Source organism: Octopus sinensis, linkage group LG8 (assembly GCF_006345805.1).
Source record: "Octopus sinensis linkage group LG8, ASM634580v1, whole genome shotgun sequence".
NCBI lineage: Eukaryota > Metazoa > Mollusca > Cephalopoda > Octopoda > Octopodidae > Octopus > Octopus sinensis.
In genome coordinates this window covers 21,658,349-21,673,996 of record NC_043004.1, presented here as the reverse complement: position 1 = coordinate 21,673,996, position 15,648 = coordinate 21,658,349, and the positions used below count along the sequence as shown (strand labels likewise).

General features: G+C 32.8%; 1 long non-coding RNA gene across 1 annotated transcript; it reads left to right on the top strand.

The window, feature by feature from the left end:
* The first annotated feature begins 531 nt into the window (after positions 1–531).
* On the top strand, positions 532–14,811 carry LOC118764417. Its single transcript, XR_005000230.1, has 3 exons — positions 532–689; positions 11,841–11,843; positions 14,797–14,811. It is a non-coding gene; the product is annotated as an uncharacterized LOC118764417 (long non-coding RNA).
* Positions 14,812–15,648: the final 837 nt, after the last annotated feature.

Here is a 15,648-nt window from a genome sequence, read left to right as displayed (position 1 = left end):
GTTTGTGTGTATATATATGTGTGTGTTTGTATATATATATATATATATATATATATATATATATATATATATAATATATATATATATATATTATATATATATATATATATGTTTGTATATGTATATATATAAAAATGTAGTTGTGTAAAGTAGGAACAATGCGAGAAGGTAAAAAGTAAACTACAAATAGAAAACAAGACAGCACAAAGTTCAGTTTTGCCTTGTATTTCTATATTTCGAGGTGAAGACCCCTTTCTTCGGGACCCTCGGAAAAGCGGTGGTTGGAAAAACAAACTTTGTATCTTGTAATATTTTCCCGGCTTTAAACAACTATATTCTTTACATCATACCTTACAATGCTTCACAGAAAATCCCTCATGTATATATATGTACATATATATATATATATATATATAAGCACATTATTGTATACATATAAGACAGACACTCTAATCACCCGAATGCACCGATCGAGAATTCTCTATACTGATTGGTCAGTTTCTGTTAATCCCTTAGCCCCATCAGTCCCTGTCAGTATATATGTTAACAATTATGTGTTTTAACAACAGCATTAGGGCTTTTCAGCTCTTATTTCTGGCAATGTAGGTGTTCTAACACCCTAGTCATATTGAGTTAGAGTTATAGTTTTCCTTTTTGGTAAAACATTACACACGGCTGTCGATATTAATGTTTTGTATACACATTAGCGATTCGCTAATTAATCCATAGATTTTTATAGCGAACACATAAGAATGGTATATATTATGGAGAAAACACACACACACATACACACACATATATATATATGTATATATATATATATATATATATATATATAGAGAGAGAGAGAGAGAGAGAGAGAGAGATAGATAGATAGATAGATAGATAGATAGATAGATAGATAGATAGATAGATAGATAGATAGATAGATAGATAGATAGATAGATGATATAAGAAATAATTAAGATTCAGTTAAATTAGGTGCATAAGTTGAGGCACCAAGTTACTCCGGTATTATCCACACAGCTCCAAGTAAGATGTATAAGATCAAATAAGTAACAGGATTTCAGGTATTAATGCAATACGATCGTTTCAAGTGGCTCCATTTAATTGAACAATGCAAGCATTACATCAATTTAAATACAGTGCCATCTTCAGTTGCAAAAATTGAGTCGCGCTGTATGTTACATCTACTCTCGCAGGTATGCATGATAAGAAGTAACTTCATAAATATGTGCGCTCGCGTGTGTGCGTGCATATATATCATATATACTTTATATCATATATCCTATGTATTTATATTATAGATGCTATAGATTTCTATAGCCACTGCAGTCTTATATTTCTGTCTTTTGTAGATATTCTAAAGTTCAAAATAAGTTCGAAATATAAAGCATATGTGATATACAAGTTTGAACTTCGATTAAATATTACAAAACCTATATTTTACTCTAAACAATGGGTAGGGATTTGACATATTAATATTTCTGCTAGAAAACAAACAATAAAATTTCAAAATGATGTAATGAGATCATCCGCGTTACAAAAGTAATGAGTTCCTGAAAAAGTTAGCTGTAACATGAAATCCCGTTATGAAAAATTAGTTTCCCCATTCATTTTCATATTATAAGGCGAGAATGAGTTCGGACGAAAGAACAAAAGCTAAGGAAGCAACACGATCACTTTTCTGTAAAAGATCATTTCCAGGGATATATTTATATAAAAATCACGTAACGAAAAATTAGTTTTTCCATTGATTTTTATATTAGAAGGTGAGAATGAGCTCCGATGGAAGAACAAAAGCTAAGCAAGCAACATGATCGCCTTTCAGTATGAAATCAATTTCCAGGAATGTGTTATATAAAAATATTTGAAGGGAAATACGTTAGGAAATAAATAAGTATCATATCACAAAAGATACTTAAGGGGGTGATGATTGAATGAGAGTTACTGAGAGGGTGAGAGACACTGTTTTCCATCTTACAGTTTATCGTCATCAACATCTCCTTGATGGAGCGAATAACATCCAAAATTGATGATGTTTATAAAACACTATCTCTTATTATTTATAACTTAGTGTGGGAACGGAGATCATTGTAAACTGCTCCCTTAACTTTTGTTGTACTCGTTCTTAGGGTTGTTACCAGCCAAAATAAGACCTTTCCTTATGTGTGCCAATACTTTAGTAATATTCTCTGCCATCATCTTAAAGGGGATTTGGAGGAATTTCCGCATTCTCATTTCTATTTTCAGCTTGCTCTCATTCCAAAAGCCTCATCTTCTCGATAAACTTTCTATATGGTAATCGAAAAATTCAACTTCGTTATTCTCTATGGCTTCTTCAAACACTACTTCATTTACGAATGCCAATATTTTCCCCAGTTTGATGCAGGCTTTCTGCTTGTAGAATACTCATAATGTCACATATATAGGCTTGACATATACCTTTTCAAGCACCATAATACGATGACGGTTTCACTTCATCCCATGACTGTGTGGAACTTCTTCCAGACTAACTGTAGGTTCAGTCATGCTGTCTGCTGCTTTCATAAGTTATTTGAAAGTTCTCAGATAAGTCATTGAGTTGAAAGAAGTAATACATCGTGCCGGAAATATATCAAACGCTGTTATTGTATACCAAAAGACAGGGATGGGGGGAAAAGAGACTATCCATGACCTCTTTTTCGAAGGTTAAATCAGAGGTAAAATACACTTTGCATAAACGTTTAAAACCTCTGGCTTTTGTGGTGATACACAAGTAAGGGCTCACATTTCGTATTGCTGGCGGCATTTCATCCCAGAAGACATGTTCTGGTGTTCATTTGTAATTGCTTTTCACTGTATTTCTCCATTTTGCTCCCCTCTTTAGCAATCTAAAAGTTTGTAAATGGCATATTCTAGAAATACTTCCACATATTTGTATTTATTTAATAATTTTATGTGATTCCAATCAATCTTCCTATATTTCACAAAAAATGTGGAGTTGCTATTTCTGTCGCAATTCAAACAATTAATTTCAATCGTCATCGTCACAAGTACGGAACGTTTATATTTATATAACAATTACTGCCGTAACTTTCTCACCCACTTTTCTGATTCTCCACCACACTTCTGAAGTACAAATAAATCTGGTTGTTGTACAAACGGAAAGCAAATGCATTGTCGTTTAGCCATTATCTCCGTAAATTGATATAGCTTCTGTATTGAATAGCTATAGAAGATATGAATACACTGATACCATATATAAAATGAATATATATATATATATATATATTATATATATATATATATATATATATATATACGTATTGTTATATTAAACTCATGTATGGTGTTTGTAATTCAAATCTCTCTGAGATGTTTACTCAGTACATACTATCAATGATTAAAAGTTCCACTAACTTTGTTGCAACAGTAGCTGTTAGTCAAAGAGTCTACGAACTGATATTCTCGAACTTACTTCATTAAATAGTTTACTAATATTTATCTAGGCTACGCTATTATTATAATTATAATTATCGTTATAATAGTAATTGTTGCTGTTGTTGTTGTTGTTGTTGTTAGCAAGGATGTTACCTTGAGGTTTGGTGACAACATATGTCCTCAAGTTTCAAGAATGATTCTTAGAATTTTTTCAAGTTTTAGAATTGCGCTTTCCCGGAGATTGACAATGTTTCAATTCCAAAATTCCTCAGTCTCTTAAGCAACAGTCTGGGTATAGTGCCAAGGGAAACAAATACCACAGGAACAATTATCACCTTTGTTTTCTACAATTTCTTCATCTCTCTTTCTAGAGCATGATAGATTTATTTTTCAGTTGTTTTCGATTTCTTTGTATAGAATTGCAAAATCTATATTCTTAAATATTTTTGTCCCCTACAATAATATCTACAGTATAGTCAGTCTTTACGCAGAGGTCCCAGAAAATCCTTTAGTTATCATTCCACACCAAAGTCTCTGGCTTGTGTTCATGCTATTTTGCTGCCACTTGAAACTCAAAATCGACTACCCTAACGCCCTTTTTTACCGTCACGGTCTGTCTTTATTAAGTTCGTTCTAATACTTTGTTCATGAACATTTAATAATTAGAGATTCAGTTTCTTGTTTCAGGTTTCCACCTGTCTCACACAAGAAGCGTTCTCTATTTCCAGCACCCTCCATTTGTTGCATGAATTTGTCGTAAATCCTACTCTTTCATACAATTTGTCCTGTCGTTCTTCCTTCTGCTCTTTAATTATCTTACATTTTATGGGATTTTTAAAAAATATTTTGTGCCATGTTGGTATTCTTTCTTCGCAGTACCCAATAGTTTTTCAAAGACAATATCACAGTAGTCATTGGTTTACCAAGTCGCTACCTCTTTGAAGAAAGAGCCTATGTGGTGTTCATTATGCATGGGAATCACCTTCCCATTTCTTGTATTTAATTCCTGTAGTTCTATTATTGTCTATTTAGAAATAAGAGCAGAGTATATCAATACTAGAACGACACATGTATTGATTGACTTGATAACACAATCTCCATTTAATTTTGTTTCAAACACCTTCGTAATTTTATTCTGGAACTTATAAACTTCCTTCGTCATTTCTCTTTCCATTACTTTATCATCCTACTAAATTCAAGCAATGAGAAGGGAGATATCTTTCCCTACTGTAAACATTTATATAAGAATTTGATTTTAAGATAAGACCTCTTCTAAGCATTTTGAGCAAGCCGCCACAATACAAATTTCCTAAAGCTAGAGACTGTTACATTTCCATGATATGTTTTCTCTACTTATGTAGTCTAGATTCGCGTCAGTATTAACCAGTCAATACTTAAGTAAAGGAAACCTATTGTGTTTATGGAGCTTCACTTGCTGCCAACACGATGGATAAGGATACAGCTCAGTGTTAAATGACAGAAATAATCAGTAGCAAGAAACAGCGTATGATGTTTGTTTGATGACAGCGATGTGTTTGTATCAAACGGAATTGTAGACGCATACGGACTTTGACTACTACTCATGCATTCGTCATTTTCACATTCTCTAAGCTTTCTTGGTATGATATAATTAGAAACAGTAACATCATATCCTGGAATAGACTGAAAATAATTAAAGGCTTTCGAATGGAAACCCAATGAAGATAGGTTTAAAATATACTGGTCATGGAGGAGATAATATCTAAATTACAAACTAGATCTCGCACAACTGAGCTTATTGATAATCAAGAACATATATGTAATTCTATAGATGTTGAGCAAGGTCTCATTATTACTACACAAACTGTGCCAATGATGTGACATCTTACTTTATTACTGCTAGGATTCTTGAAAGCCTCTGCTGAAGCTTTGCTCCACTTAAGTGTGTTTTTTTAAACTCTTCCATCTATTTATTGATCTTCTACCAATATTTCAAACTGAAAATTATGTTGACTTAACCAACGGATTAAGCTTAGTATGATCGGTGTAGCTCTGGAAAGCTGAGTATTACCTTCCCTCCATCAATTTAAAGAAAATGAAAAGATTCCCACTTTAACGATATACTTGAAACGTGGTGCAATATGCTGCAGTTCCCCATACTATCTTAAACAACAATACGTTGACTTATCTACTAGTGAATTGTATGTAGTAGTTATTCAGTATTAAACCGATAATGGGTGAAGAAATGTTGACTCGTTTCGTTAGAAGGCTGACATCTTAATAACTCCAGCGACTTGCAACACTCAACCAAGACTTATTGCTACTTATTGTCAGAGAGTAATATATTCTGTAGAAGAGTGAGGTATTTAACTTCGCAGAACTATAAAGTTTACAGAGGAGAAGTGCCGTAGGTAAGCATTGCTATCCTAAGTATTTGGCCAAGATCTGCTAAATATATTGACTCATTTCTCTAAACAAAAGAAATGGATGTTTTCAAATAATCTACGGTTCTTTATTGAAAATAAAGTGCGGCAATATTACCCTAAAGGCAGCAACTTATGGGAAAAGCAGTACTTTCATTACATTATTGGATAGATAATTGCAGACAAGGTTATTAACTTATTTTGGCAAAACTGAATAAATAAAATGAATTATGTTCAAACTACAGTATATATATATATATATATATATATATAATATATATATATATATATATATATATATACATATGCGTGCCTATGTGTATGTGTAAAATAAACAGTGGAATCGATAAGTGAGAGAACACAAAATTTTAGGCTAAAATACTACAACACAAATTTACTTATCTACTTTAATATCCAAAGGTGAATTTCTGTTTTTTTCTTTTATACATAAAGTTAAAGATTAAAATAAATGAATAAATACGATAGAATGGAATCGTACGTTGTGGTAATCAATAAAACACTTGACTTTAGGATATTTTTAATAATCATTTGTTATTATGTCTAGACTAAACAGGACAATGTTATTATTTATTATCATTATTATCAGTGTCATCATCACCATCCACATTACTGTTCACTGTGAACAGTAATGTTTCCGAGAGTTCCACGTACAAAATATATTTTATCAAGATTGCCTTACAAAAGTCTTTTTAAACTACTATAATTCTTAAAATAATTTGGAAGACCAAATGCTTCTATTCAGGCATTTAAATATTGTTTAACATTATTGGAAAACTGCTATTTGCAACGTTCATATGCATTACAAAATGGTAACCACAGTAATTGTAGAAAGTGTTTGTTGCAATGCTGGTGGTAACATTACGTAAAAAACAACCTCTCTTCACCCAGGAACAAACAAACAAACAAATTAACAAACAAAAACTGAATCAAGAAAACAGACTTGTACAATAATAGATATAAATGATAGTGTAGGAAATGTTGACTGAATGGTAAAATATAAACAATCGAAACAGCAACGAATATACCAACAATAAAATTATATCTGTAAATATTTTGGGGTCATAAACAAATATTCGAATTAAGTCCAAAAAGACAAACGAGAAACCGACCAGATAGGTTTTGGTTGATTGATTTATCCATGAACGATAAGGAATGTGGCCACGTAGTACAGTTTTAATAAAATAATAGAGGAGAGGGCTTATCAAAAGGTGTGTTAGCGGAGGCTCTCGCCAATGATAATGTCATGGATATTCCTCTTGGCTTCTCAACTTTGCGCTATAGTACAAAATAGTGGCGAATGAACATAGCCGTAACCACACGCAATCACGTTAGGTCTGCACGAACCTTCGACTCCTGATCACCCTATCGGAGGTAGCAGACACGAAGAGTACCAGACCTATTCACATCTTTGGAAAATGACAAACATGTCCGATGAATAAAAACAACTGTGCTTTGTGAATTAAAACATTAAAATGAGAGGCAACATTTTCGTATGTGCGGTACAAATACAGAGACTGCATGGCTAAACAACTCACAATTTAAATTGAACGTCTACGCAAATGTACATCTTCTTTTTAGTATTTGAGCGCCATCAACAAGTTGTTGACTTAACTGCCACACATTTTTAAAAATGTACCATAGAAAGTCCACGATACTTTGAATTTTTGTATACATCAATGTGTGCATTGTTGTTTACCAATATCAATATGTAGACACAATTATGTACATATATACATATATACGTGTGCGTGTATGTGTGACTGTATGTATACATATATACATATATATATATATATATATATATATATATGCATATATGCATATATATGCATATATATATATATGCATATATATATATATATATATATATATCCATATATATATATATATATATATATATTATATATATATATATATATATATATATATATATATATAATATATATATATATATGTAGGTATGCATATATTTATACATATATATATATTATGTATGCATATATTTATACATATATATATGTATGCATATATACATATATATATATGTATGCATATATATATATATACACACACAAACACACACATATATATATATATATATACGTATATGAGTACCAAATTTCGTTTCTCGTTAAAACCACAACTATATATGATGTATATATTGGAGATTGCTTGTGTGACAAATAGGAATTTATAATTCAATGTGCATGTGTAAATGGTTATGAAATATATATCGTGTGTATATACATATATATATATATATATATATATATATATATCGTAAATATGAACGTATATCGCCTACGTGTATATATCATTTTCAAGGAATATTATTGATGCATTTTTATTTTATATTTTATTTATAGTTTAAGTTTTTGCAAGTTTTTTCAGTGTATTTGTCACATTACTCTATACTTAAAATAATTTTCTTTACTGTGTTTCTCCCATCATGTTTTTATTTGTTCGTTTGTTATTAAAATATACTGATATTTGCGTGGTTATGTGTGTCTGGGTATCAGTGAGAGAGAGAGAGAGAGAGAGAGAGAGCATGTGTGCTTGTATGTATGTGTATGTGTGTGTGTCTGCATATGTGTGTATTAACGAGAAGACATGTGATGAATTACACAATATTTCTAGATACTTTCTGCTGAAAAGACTCCAAGACATCCTGTCAGTAAAAAGTGGGAAATACAAAGTTGGCAATAACAGAAAAAAAAAGTAGAAATGACGACAAAGTGACTGAGAAAAGACATATGCCAACTTTGTAAGGAGTGAAATGACATATTTCATTATATAACGCCACTTAGGAAAGCATTAGTTACATATTTTTCTATTCACCTTTTATTTTTATCTATGACGGGTAACTCATAACACAAATATGAATATTAAAACACACGTGAGTACACACAGAGAAAGAGAGAGAAAGAAGAAGAGGAGAAGAGAAAAAAGAGACTGTAGAGATTGCATATATATATATATGTATATATATACATACGTGTAAAAACACACGTGTGTACACACAGAGAAAGAGAGAGAAAGAGGAAGAGGAGAAGAGAAAAAAAAGAGAATGTAGAGATTGCATATATATATATAATATATATATATATGTATATATATATATACATACGTGTGCGTGTATATAACCAGTGGTGTATTTACGCACTCGCGTATGTATGTACGTATGTACGTACGTACGCATGTATGTATATGCATATGTACGTACTACGTATGTGTGTATTTATGTATGTATATATGTATGTTTGTAGGAAGCTATCTAGCAGTGCGCATTTAGTGAGAGGAGAATAGAAGTTGCTTCCATTTATCGATCTCCAAGACTTTGAAGCGATGATTTTTTTACAAATATTCATGCATTCAAAAAATATAATATAGATAACTTTAGACATAAATAAATAAATGGCTATGTATGTATGTATGAATGTATGTAGAGAAAGAGGGGTAGAGAGAGACAGACAAACAGATAGATAGATAGATAGATAGATAGATAAATAGATAGATAGATAGATAGATAGATAGATAGATAGATAGATAGATAGATAGATAGATAGATAGATAGATAGATAGATAGAGAGACAGACAGACAGACAGACAGACAGACTATATATTGTGCTTGCGATAAGCATGCTTTCGAAATCTTCTTGTGGATAATTTCAGTTTATTGATTATTTTTCTACTTCATGTTTTCATTGATGATGGGCTTTGATTCGGAGATTGAATAGAAAGAACAGACGTACCACCACATATACACACAAGCCATAACACCCGAAGGTACACAGATGCATGTGCGCGCACAGAGTGACAGTTTAACTACGTAGTGTATACATAATTCAATTGTTGTAGTAAGCCATTAACAGGTACCTGGATAAATGCGATCAGTCTTTGACCAGAAGTTTAATTATCAATATTTCCTTCAAGTTATGTAATTGTGTTCATGCGTATTCATGTTATGAAATAAGTATGCAAATAAAACCAAAGGGTTTGAAGAAAGCTAACTTATATAAGTTTGCTTCCCAACCACGTGGTTCTGGGTTCAGTCCCACTGCGTAGCATCATCGGCAAGTATCTTCTATTTTAGCCTCGGGCCGAACAAAGTTTTGTGGATTTCGTAGACAGAAATTTAAAAGAAAACTCTCATATATATATATATATATATATGTGTGTGTGTGTGGTGTGTGTGTGTGTGTGTGGTGTGTGTGTGTGTGTGGTGGAGGGGTGAGTGTATATATATATATATATATATATATATATTATAGAAGGAGCTTCTACAGGACTAGAACTGTTTCATTCAAAAGAAATCATCAGGAAGCTAGGTGACAAGAATAGTTTTGGCATTTATACACTTAGGCAGGTTTAAAGGGGTGGTGGTGGGGGACTTTTTGGGGTAGGCATGGCGCAAACTATCATTCTTATCGATCTCCAAGACTTTGAAGCGATGATTTTTTTACAAATATTCATGCATTCAAAAAATATAATATAGATAACTTTAAACATAAATAAATAAATGGCTATATGTATGTATGAATGTATGTAGAGAAAGAGGGGTAGAGAGAGACAGACAAACAGATAGATAGATAGATAGATAGATAGATAGATAGATAGATAGACAAGCATACAGACTATATATTGTGCTTGCGATAAGCATGCTTTCGAAATCTTGTTATAGTATATATATATATATATATATATATGTGTGTGTGGTGGAGGGGTGAGTGTATATATATATATATATATATATATTATAGAAGGAGCTTCTACAGGACTAGAACTGTTTCATTCAAAAGAAATCATCAGGAAGCTAGGTGACAAGAATAGTTTTGGCATTTATACACTTAGGCAGGTTTAAAGGGGTGGTGGTGGGGGACTTTTTGGGGTAGGCATGGCGCAAACTATCATTCTTATCGATCTCCAAGACTTTGAAGCGATGATTTTTTTACAAATATTCATGCATTCAAAAAATATAATATAGATAACTTTAAACATAAATAAATAAATGGCTATATGTATGTATGAATGTATGTAGAGAAAGAGGGGTAGAGAGAGACAGACAAACAGATAGATAGATAGATAGATAGATAGATAGACAAGCATACAGACTATATATTGTGCTTGCGATAAGCATGCTTTCGAAATCTTGTTATAGTATATATATATATATATATATATATGTGTGTGTGGTGGAGGGGTGAGTGTATATATATATATATATATATATGACATACTTTACAATCCTGTAAATAATAATAATAATGGTATTTTTACATAAGCTTAAAGCTTGTGGCCATCACCATGCAATGACTAAAGAAAATAGTCTAATAACGGGGCATATAAGCCCTCACAGACAAAAGAAGGCTTTTCTATCCTCGTGGGATTCGAACCCACATCCTTTTGTTAACATGACTAAGTGTGTTACCTTTATACCAGCGAATTAGCCTCCCACTACCTGTGAAATTTATTTTTATGTTATGTAAATGAGTAATTCTCGATTTATCATTATTTTCTTCCCACCTGTTAGAAATCATTACATTGTAAGTATTGTACCATCGTTATGTTAAAGGAAGCACTCCGTCGGTTACGACGATGAGGGTTCCGGTTGATCCGAATCAACGGAACAGCCTGCTCGTGAAATTAAAGTGTAAGTGGCTGAGCACTCCACAGACACGTGTACCCTTAACGTAGTTCTCGGGGATATTCAGCGTGACACAGAGAGTGACAAGGCCGGCCCTTTGAAATACAGGTACAACAGAAACAGGAAGTAAGAGTGAGAGAAAGTTGTGGTGAAAGAGTACAGCAGGGATCACCACCATCCCCTGCCGGAGCCTCGTGGAGCTTTAGGTGTTTTCGCTCAATAAACACTCACAACGGCCGGTCTGGGAATCGAAACCGCGATCCTATGACCGCGAGTCTGCTGCCCTAACCACTGGGCCATTGCGCCTCCACCATCGTTATGTACTGTTGCATCATTTTCACGAGTAAAAGTTAGTAGCATTGTTGTTGTTGAATCAGAGAGAATTTGAAACATAGGTAATAAATACTTGTTTTACAAAAACTTTTTCGACCACCTTGATCCGGTTGTAATTGACGTTGCTGTCTGGATAATTTTTAGAGTTTAACAGTCAATATTTTTTCTCTCTAAAGGCGGCGACCTGGCAGAAACGTTAGCACGCCGGGCGAAATGCTTAGCGGTATTTCTTCTGCCGCTACGTTCTCAGTTCAAATTCCGCCAAGGTCGACTTTGCCCTTCATCCTTTCAGGGTCGATAAATTAAGTACCAGTTACGCACTGGGGTCGATATAATTGACTTAATCCGTTTGTCTGCCCTTGTTTGTCCTCTCTGAGTTTAGCCCCTTGTGGGTAGTAAAGAAATGGGTATTTCCTCTGTCTTTACCTTCTGAGTTCAAATTCCACCAAGGTCGACTTTTCCTTTCATCCTTTCAGATCGATGAATTAAGTACTAGTTGCTTACTGGAAACGAACTAATCGACTGGCCACCTCCCCCAAAAGTTCGAGTCTTGTGCTTAGAGTAGTAAAGAATATTTTTCCTCTGTTGTATTCCTAGTCGATTATTTCCCCCACACTAATGTCTAATTTGATAATTTTAAATTTATAAAGAAAAATTTCTAAACTGGGACGAAATGAGTACAGACTAATTTCAATAACATCTTCTCTTCAACTGCATGGTGCGTGAATATATCACGAAGAGGGCCATCCAGCAGATGTGAAGAAGCTACAGAGAATTATATTGAATTTTTAGATTTAGTCGAGTTTCGTTCATTCCATATCATGTGCCATTTTTCCATGCTCTTCTTTCATTTGACCTAGATATTTTTAATTTTTATTGTACTTCTGATACTTCTGATGTCTAAGGATGGATATCAAAGTGTATGAATCTTTATTTCAAATGTAATTCTGGAAACAAATTTACTTTGTCTTGTCTTAATGGTTTTGCCTCATCTAAATTTGTCTTTTATATGCTCATAGTGAACGGAGATAATTTTCTCAAACAGGGTTCAGATTATGTTATAGTGCTTTTACTGCATTTAGAAAAGGTCATTAGTTTAGATGATGTAGTTTTTGTAAGGTAGTGAACATTTGTAAAATAAAAACTGCAGTAAATATTAATCACTGTTGCTTAAACCCCGCCAACTCCACCACCAACAACACCCACTTGCCAAGGATCAAATTCACACTCAACTGCATGTTGATAGTCAATTTTCATTGTGTATAAATATTGAAGGTTTTTTTCCTTCATATTCTTAAATAGAATTATTAGTAATTGTTCTGTTTGTTAGAACTAGGAGTATTTTATGAAAAAATATCGAAAGGTATTTTAAAACTATACAAAACAGTGTGTTTGCCTTTACATTTGAACAAAGTATCACAAGTAAACTTTAGTAGAAAAAGACTTGCAATACTCTTGCCAAGTCTACTCAATGCCGGAACGTTTGTTTGCGTATCCATGTGCTTAAAACTTACGCTTTGCAACAATGTAGCGACTCATTACATTACTTATGATAACTGATAACCACCATCACGTAATTATTCATCTAAATATTTTTTCTGTTTATATATATATATATATATATATATATATATATATATATATATATATATATATATATATATGTGTGTGTGATAATATATTAGACTAAATCAATTGAAGATCAGACAACAGACTCAGTAGTTGTCAGTTTGTATTCTATCATTTGTAAGTTCAACACAAGAAAATCTCTTTTTCAAGTATGGACTTTATTAAACACACACACAGAGTCCTACACATATGTTTTTTGAAAATACAACATTGAACAAAGGATATTCTAATATTTGAATGAAACCATTTCACTTTAATTTGTGGAACCAGTTGCTCCTGTATGATAAAACTTAATATTTATTTGTCAATCAGTGAGATATTAGACTAAATCAATTGAAGATCAGACAACAGACTCAGTAGTTGTCAGTTTGTATTCTGTCATTTGTAACTTCAACACAAGAGAGTTTCTTTTTCAAGTATGGACTTTATGAAATTTTACTCATCATACATTGAAGGACAAATCTTTCAAGTTACAATTTAACATAGTGGAGCATTTAGTATATTCTTTTTTCTTTTTTTCTTTTACTTGTTTCAGTCATTTGACTGTGGCCATGCTGGAGCATCGCCTTTAGTCGAGTAAATCTACCCCGGGACTTATTCTTTGTAAGCCTAGTACTTATTCTATCGGTTCCTTTTGCCGAACCGCTAAGTGACGGAGACGTAAACACATCGGCATCGGTTGTCAAGCAATGCTAGGGGACAAACATAGACGCATTAACATATACACACACACATATATATATACATATATACGACAGACTTCTTTCAGTTTCCGTCTACCAAATCCACTCACAAGGCATTGGTCGGCCCGAGGCTATAGCAGAAGACACTTGCCCAAGATGCCACGCAGTGGGACTGAACCCGGAACCATGTGGTTGGTAAGCAAGCTACTTACCACACAGCCACTCCTGCGCCTATATATATAGTGGTATAAATATCAACACAATTATTTCCCCTTCCTTATTTTTCTTCTCTTCTCCTTTCTATTCTTCTCTTTTCTTCCCTTCTCCAAACTCACAGACACCCACACACACACACCTCCACAAAACAATAATAAAAATAATTCTCCTTCTCTAAATTCAAAAACCATTTGACCATCCCTCATTAAACACATACACACACACTCTTTCACAAAGATAAAAAGGAAATATAAATTATGGTCTACCTCCCCGCCACCACACACTCAATAACACTATGAAATGGTCAAAACTGAAATTCTTTTTCCCTAAGATCTTAGACCCCCATTGGAGTAAGCATGCTGTCCAGCAGAGCAAAAACATTCTTTTCTTCTTCTTCCCTCTCCCTTCCCCTCTTTTTCTTTAGCACTCGTTCTAAATACAAAAGCACACGCACACACACATGCTCTCTCTCTCTCTCTCTCACTCTCTCCTCATCCATCATCTTCTTGTACTGTCTTATATTCCTCCCCACTACTACAAACTCAATAACACTATAAAATGGTCAAAACTTTTCACGCAGGAACTTAGTTCGATTTGAAAACCCCACTAGAATGGGAGAAAGCGCTAATACATAATCTAAGTTATATGATGTATATAAACATGTAATATACAAATAAATATCTGTAAATATAAAACCATCCGAATTTCTGAGTACCTCTTTTCTTCTAATATAAAATACCTGTGCACCATCTCCAAACCTTCCATATATATATATATATATATATATATATAATATATATATATATAGGTGAATGAATTATCCTATGTTTATCATTTATTTTACCATGTAGGCAGCCATCGAAATGTTTGTTTGTCTTGTCGAGAGAGGCTCCCTTTCTTTCCTGATGATAAGATTGCATAATGCACCCTTTATTCCTTTGGAATAAAACCATGTTGTCTTCGAAACATATGTCGAGAGTAAAGGAATTTTGTTAACATCTTCGTTCGACTCCATTCTTTCATTTATTTATATATATATTTATATATATATGTATAAGTTTGTATATATATATATAATATATATATATATATACATACACACACACACACACACACACATAAATACATAAACGGAAAATATTTACGTGTGTATGTGTGTGTGTATTGGCTGTGTTGTTAGTAGCAGACGATATGTCTAGCTGAAGAATTAAATATTTCAACATATAACAATCACATCACTAGTCTTAAATAGGATATAGTTACTGTAAACAAAATAAGTTATTTCAGCAACTTTAAT